Raw genomic sequence first — 7,078 nt, 5'->3', positions numbered from 1 at the left:
GAAATTGATGCCAATAAGGCTAAAGCCATTCTTAATAGTCGGCCACCCAAGACGGTTAAAGAAATCCAAAGTCTTTTGGGTAAGGTGAATTATTTGAGGCGTTTCATTTCTAATGCTGCTGGCAAGGTCAGACCCATCACTAAATTGTTGAAAGCTGGAAAAAATGCTTTCGAATGGGGTCCCGATCAACAAATGGCTTTAGATGCTATCAAGCAGGCATTGGTTCACCCTCCAGTCTTGATGCCTCCTAAACAAGGTCGGCCACTCAAACTTTATTTGGCAAATACATATGAAGTGGTTAGCTGTTTATTGGCACAGGATGGTGATGACGGGAAGGAAAGGGCAATCTACTATCTCAGTAAAACCCTTACAGGACCAGAACTGAATTACACTATGCCAGAAAAAATGTGTTATTCATTGGTCTTCGCTTGTACTAAACTCGAGCATTATTTGCTGCCCAGAAGAATTGAGGTCATATCAAAGGTGGATCTCATCAAATTAATTTTGCAGAGACCTACTATGAAGGGCAGACTTATGAAGTGGGCCATCAAATTGGCTCCTTTTGATCTTCAACATTCCCCGCTGAGGGCAATCAAGGGACAAGCAGTAGCCGACTTCTTAGCAGAATTTTCACAAGTCGGGTATTCTCTTTGTGATAGCGTCCGACCACTTGGTCGTTCATCATATTTGGATAATCTACAGGTCGGATGTGTGCCATATATAAGTACCAGAACATGGTTGATGTTCTTTGATGGTTCTACCTCTGGAAACAAATCAGGGGCAGGGGTCTTTTTGCAAGGACCTGATGGTCAAAAGATCAACTTACAATTACGATTGGAAGCCATGACCCATAATTCGGCAGAATATGAGGCTTTAATTTTGGGTCTGGAGGCTTTAATAGCCAGGAAGGTCCAGTCTGTAATCATAAGAGGGGATTACTGACAAAAATCAACGTGCTGATGAATTGGCTCAAAGGGCCTGTAAAGGAATTCTGGAGGGTATGTGGTCGGAGGTCAAGTCGGGCATAGAAGAAAAGACAGACCCAATATGTGACCGAATGGTCGGGCAAGAGACGGTCGGTCAGGAGTCCGACTGCGAAGTTACGGTCGGGCAAGAGGCTATTGGACAGGAGCCCGACTGCGAAGTTACGGTCGGGCAAGAGGCTATTGGACAGGAGCCCGACCGCGAAGTTACGGTCGAGCAAGAGGCTGTCGGACAGGAGCCCGACTGCGAGGCTGTCGGGCAGGAGACGGTCGGTCAGGAGCCCGATTGTGAAGTTATTATCGGACAGAAGTCCGATGGCGAAACAGTGCCCGATTGGAGAACAGAGCTTATCCTGTATTTACAGAATCCTGGTGCGAGTGTTTCAATTGCGACACGATTGAAGGCTTTACGTTTTCAATTGATAAATGGAATTTTGTACAAGAGATCATTTGAAGGTTTACTTTTGAAATGTTTGGGATCGAAAGAAGCTCTAGAAGTGATGACAGAAGTACATGGTGGGAAATGTGGAGCTCATCGAGCAGGTCTGAATATGAGATGGGCCATTCATCGTTTGGGGTTTTTCTGGCCAAAGATTTTTGAAGATTGCATACAATTTGCCAAGGGCTGTCAGGAATGTCAAAGACATGGAAACTTAAACCATTTGCCAGTAACTGAATTGCAATTTTTGGCAAAACCATGGCCTTTTAAATCATGGGCTATGGATATTATTGGTAAGATACATCCTGCTTCATCGAAACATCATTGTTTCATATTGGTCGCGACTGATTACTTTACCAAATGGGTAGAAGCAGTTGCTTTGAAAAATGTGGATCAGAAAGAAGTGATAGACTTCGTTTTGAACCAAATTATTTACAGATATGGTATTCCTCAGTCTATAACAACCGACCAAGGCCTGGTTTTCACAGGGGAAAAGTTCTCTAGTTTCTTGGCAGAATTCGGTGTTCGGTTACATCATTCTTCACCTTATTATCCCCAAGCCAATGGACAGGCGGAAGCAGCAAATAAGATTATCATTGGGATTATAAAGAAGATGATTGAAGGGAACCCAAGAAAGTGGCATTTGTTATTGTCTCAGGCTTTATGGGCACATAGGAATACCAGAAATACGGCCACAGGGTTCTCACCTTACCAACTTACGTTTGGCCAAGATGCTGTTTTACCAGCCGAAATTCGAGTATCATCTGGCCGAACAGAATTTACTGATAGTGATCTTACAAAGGAATACCAACAACTTATGTTGCAGCAGTTAGAAGATTTGGATGTTAACCGTCTCCATGCAATAGATCGAAGTGTGAAACAGAGTGAAATCAGAGCAAGGAGTTACGGAAAGAAAGTACTTCACATGACATTCCAAAAAGGAGACCTAGTCTGGAAGACCATTCTTCCTACATATAAGAAAACTGATCAATTGGGAAAGTGGTCACCGAATTGGGAAGGACCATACATTGTTCAAAAAGATATTGGAAATGGCGCGTTCATTATTGTAAATCATGAAGGTAGAAGAGTACATGATTGTATTAATGCTAAATATCTGAAGAGGTATTATCCTGCCTTTTCAGATAACAAGACTGCCTGAAACAAAATATTATTCAGAACCCATTTGTGGGGTTCGAACCTACGGAAAGGTTCATTTCTGTTAGTCATCGTGTAGTTGTGAGAAATTTTCTGCCTCTGAATCAGACTTTTCATCCCAGTGAGTGGATATTAGCTCTGGTTCTTCCTCAATAAGATCTTCCAAATCTGGTCGGTACCTTTCCCATTGGCTTTGCATTTCATCTAAATCTTGATGGGTACGTGCTTGCATGTCTGTTATGGCTTGATGTTCACGATCAACGATGGTCCGCAATCTTGAAAAGACTTTTCGTTGATTGGAAAATATGTTATCCCAACCAAGATCTGGAAGTATGGTTGCTGCGTGATTTTCGATCATTTCCATGTGATGATGAAGATCAGGAATGCGGCTAAGGATGTCACGAAGAGGTTCATACCCCTCAATGACTTTTTCCATCAGGCGGATGACGCGATGAATGGTTCTTCTTCCTCGTTGGGAGAATCGGAATTTGAAGTCTAGTTGCTTGAGTATATGTAACAAGTCTTCTGCATGGCCTCCAATAGGGTGATTACCTACAAAGAAGGGTTGAAGAACACCCTCCCAGTTGCTTGATGGAACATGAGGTCGGTCATTCGCCATGTTTGTTAACACTTTCAGTGTTTTGATTTTTAAAATATGCCTTGGAATGTGTTTCTTGAATTGTGAGAAACAATGTTCTTTTAAATAAGGAGTTTGTTTCTATTCCTACAAAGCCAAAAAAGGATAAAGGCAGTATGCTCCCGGTCGGTTACAGGGGTCCCTGGAGCCCCTTGCTGGTCGGTTGCGAACTTTGTCCAACCCCATTCCTTCACACCTTGTAAAGACCACCCTGGATGGTCTTCTGATGGCTCCTGCCCATCTAGGGCTCCCATTACAGGGTCTTCACCCACGACTGGGAGATGCGCGATCATTGCAACGTCCATAAGAGTTGGGCCAAAGGGGCCCGATGGGAAGAGGAAAGTCCCATTTTCCGCATTCCAGAAGGCAGACATGGCCAACAACACCTTCTCATGCAGGTTGATAGGCATGGTGGACAGTAATATTGCTTGGTCGATTTTTTGGGAACGCCATTGGGTCTGGAAGTGTTCTGCTACCCGTCGATACCAAGCGCGGTAAGGATCTTTTGGGTCTGTGAGATGAGTTTTGATACTGTCTCGAATGCGAACTGCTTGGTAGTTAGGGCTGTTGATAGCTAAGGAATTTCGGGATTCCAAGACTTCCCTCATCCGATTTGAATCTTCAGGAGTAGTGCAATATGGACGGATCGTCGGAGTCAGTACTTTCGAGGCTGAAAATGGGCCCTCCGGGAGGGTTCCGTCGAAGGGAAGGGCAGGAATGTATTGATTCGCCATGATCAGAGTGTTTTGGGTTTGTGATGCACAAAAGCTTGTATTGCGGAGAAGGAAGTTTATCAGGAGTGTTGCAGTAACTGGTGCAGTTGCTAAGGGAGTTTTTCAAGAAGGTAGTGATTTATGAACTTCCAAACATTGATTGTTAAATGGCGTTTGAAAGTCCCTTGGCGGCGGGCAAGTTGTTACGTACGAAATTTAGAATTAGGTTAAAAGCCCAAGGTAAAAAGAAGGATGGGCCTGGCAATAGAGTTGATTGAACTGACTGAAGGGTACCATGAGGAAATCAAGGAAAATAGGTTTATTACTAAGGAAAGTCCTCAGGTCGGAAGGTCTTCAGGTCGGTAGGTCCTCAAGACGGAAAGTCATTAGGACGGTAGGACCTCAGGTCGGTAGGTCCTCAAGACGGAAAGACCTCAAGTCGGAAGGTTTTCAGGTCGGGAGGTCCTCAAGACGGAAAGACCTCAAGTCGGAAGGTTTTCAGGTCGGGAAGTCCTCAAGGCGGTAGGTCCTCAAGTCGGAAGGTTTTCAGGTCGGGAGGTCCGCAAGACGGAAAGACCTCAAGTCGGAAGGTTTTCAGGTCGGGAGGTCCTCAAGACGGAAAGACCTCAAGTCGGAAGGTTTTCAGGTCGGGAGGTCCGCAAGACGGAAAGACCTCAAGTCGGAAGGTTTTCAGGTCGGGGAGTCCTCAAGGCGGAAAGACCTCAAGTCGGAAGGTTTTCAGGTCGGGAAGTCCTCAAGGCGGAAAGACCTCAAGTCGGAAGGTTTTCAGGTCGGGAAGTCCTCAAGGCGGAAAGACCTCAAGTCAGATGGTTCGCAAGTCGGGAGGATTGGCGGTCGGACCCATACTATTGTAGATTGGTAGTCGGGCCAAAAGAGCGGAAGGTCTGGGGTCGGCTCAAAGAGTGAAATATAGGGATAATTTTGGTCTGCTGAGGACGCGTGTCAGCATGAGAAGGGTTGGAAGACGGTTTGGAAGGAGACGTTGTAACCGTTCGGGTGACGGTTTTCGGTACGGTTTCCCAGAGGATATTTAAAGGCTTGGATAATCATTTGGCAAGGCATCTTCAATCAACTTCAACAAAGCAAAGTCAGATTTGGGGATCACCACTTTAAATTTCAGTCTTTTATTTTCCAGTTTATTTTCTGTACCGTACAGTGTTTAGAGATTCCTAATCTCAGGCACTAATTAATCAAGTTTAAGGATATTTTCTATATCTTTGAATTTTACTTTATTTTTGTTGAAAAATTACATCAACAAATATAAATAAAACACATAATAAATAAGAGCTTATTTTAACACAATCACCATTTGACGATGGTGAGTAGTGGGCCAAACCGTAGTGAGGTTGAAATAAAATACATAAGGTCTCAATAGTATTCTTTGACTTTTAAATAAATTACAAATATACTATTACATATACAATTAATTTTTACATAAAATACAAAGTGAAAAATATTCAAAATCATCTTACACATTTCCACTAACCAATAAAATAATATTTTCTTCATCTCACTTTATTTGTCCACTATTTTTAATTTTTTTTAGTGTCATATAATTTGTTGTTCTTTTTTTAAAAATGGACACTCTAATAACATTTTAAATTTTATAATCAATTATTTTTTTAATCTTAATTAAATTAATTTACTATATTAATCTTAATTTTAATCTATAATTAACTATATTATATAATCATTATTTTTGTTAATACATTTTTTAATTATTTACTAATTATATTTTACCTAAAATTTCATATATACGGTAAACTAGACATAGAAAGTGGAACAAATAAGTATTATTTCTTAAACTACTTTAAGAATTCAAAATGCTACTTTAGATTGGAAACAAATAAATATTTGTTAAATTCACATTAAAATAAATGATTATCTTTCAAACTAACATAGTGTTTTATTTTCAACTTTTTAACAAAAATATTATATTAAATAATTATTTTAAATCAAAATTTTATTATTTTTAAAATAAAGCAAAAATATCAAAATAGAAAAGGTGTGTTTTCATCTAACATATTTCTTTTCTATGATATGATTCTTAATAAATATTAAAAAATATATAATATATATCCATAGAATATATATAATATATATTCTATTTACTAAAAAGTTGTAATTCAATATAAATATTATTTTTTATATCAAATTTTTTCCTTAAAATTTAACATACACTATTCTTTTTTATATTTATTTTTAATATTTTATTAATTCATTCAGCTTATAATTAATATGGTGTTATCATTAATAACCTACTTTTAACTACTTTTCTAACCGCTAAAAATATATTCATATTGTAGGTAAAACTAAAAATTTATATATTAATGTAAAGAATAAATTCTTGATTTGGTAAATTACTACTGGCGGTTCATCAAGGGACACTAAGTGATCACGGCGCCGTTAACCAATATGCCTCGGAAGGACAAGGCGTGGGAATGGATACCATATCAATATATTTTGAAAAGTTGACTAGGAAATGTCTTTAGGGCTTGTTTGTTTGGGAGTTTGAATGTTGGTAGAAATTTAAATAATAAAAATTTTGAATTTGAATAGTTATAATATGATATAAATAGATTGCAAAATAAATTTTAATATAATATTTATAAAAAAAAATAAGAAATGAGTGTTTGATTTAATTTTTTTTTGAAGAAAAAATTTAGTGAATAGTGAAAATGTGACCAAATCTTTTAAAAAAACACACCCTTAATTGATAGTTCATGTATAATTCCACAAAAAATAAATATAAATTTCAAAAACAATATACTATCAATCTCCGTGATTTGCCGGACACTCTAAACATGCATGGCTTGTAGCTTGAGGCATAAACACACGGGGGAACCACATCAAAACATGTATAATATAATCATCTGGGGCGGAGCTAAGTAGTTTCTTTTTGTGTGTAGGTTTGGTTTGGATTCTAGGAATTTTGATATATATTGATTTGATTAGTAATAAATATAATAATTTAATTATGCATTTATATTATGTGAACATATATATTTTGAAAATTTTATTTATTTGTATAATAAAAAATTTTATTTTCTATAAAATGACATATATATCATATATATATATATATACACTTTAGTAAACTATAATTAGTATAATGATCACATAATTAATA

This window comes from Andrographis paniculata, unplaced genomic scaffold (assembly GCF_009805555.1).
Source record: "Andrographis paniculata isolate CXL003 unplaced genomic scaffold, ASM980555v1 Contig66END, whole genome shotgun sequence".
In the NCBI taxonomy this organism is placed as follows: domain Eukaryota; kingdom Viridiplantae; phylum Streptophyta; class Magnoliopsida; order Lamiales; family Acanthaceae; genus Andrographis; species Andrographis paniculata.
This window is presented reverse-complemented; position numbering follows the sequence as displayed.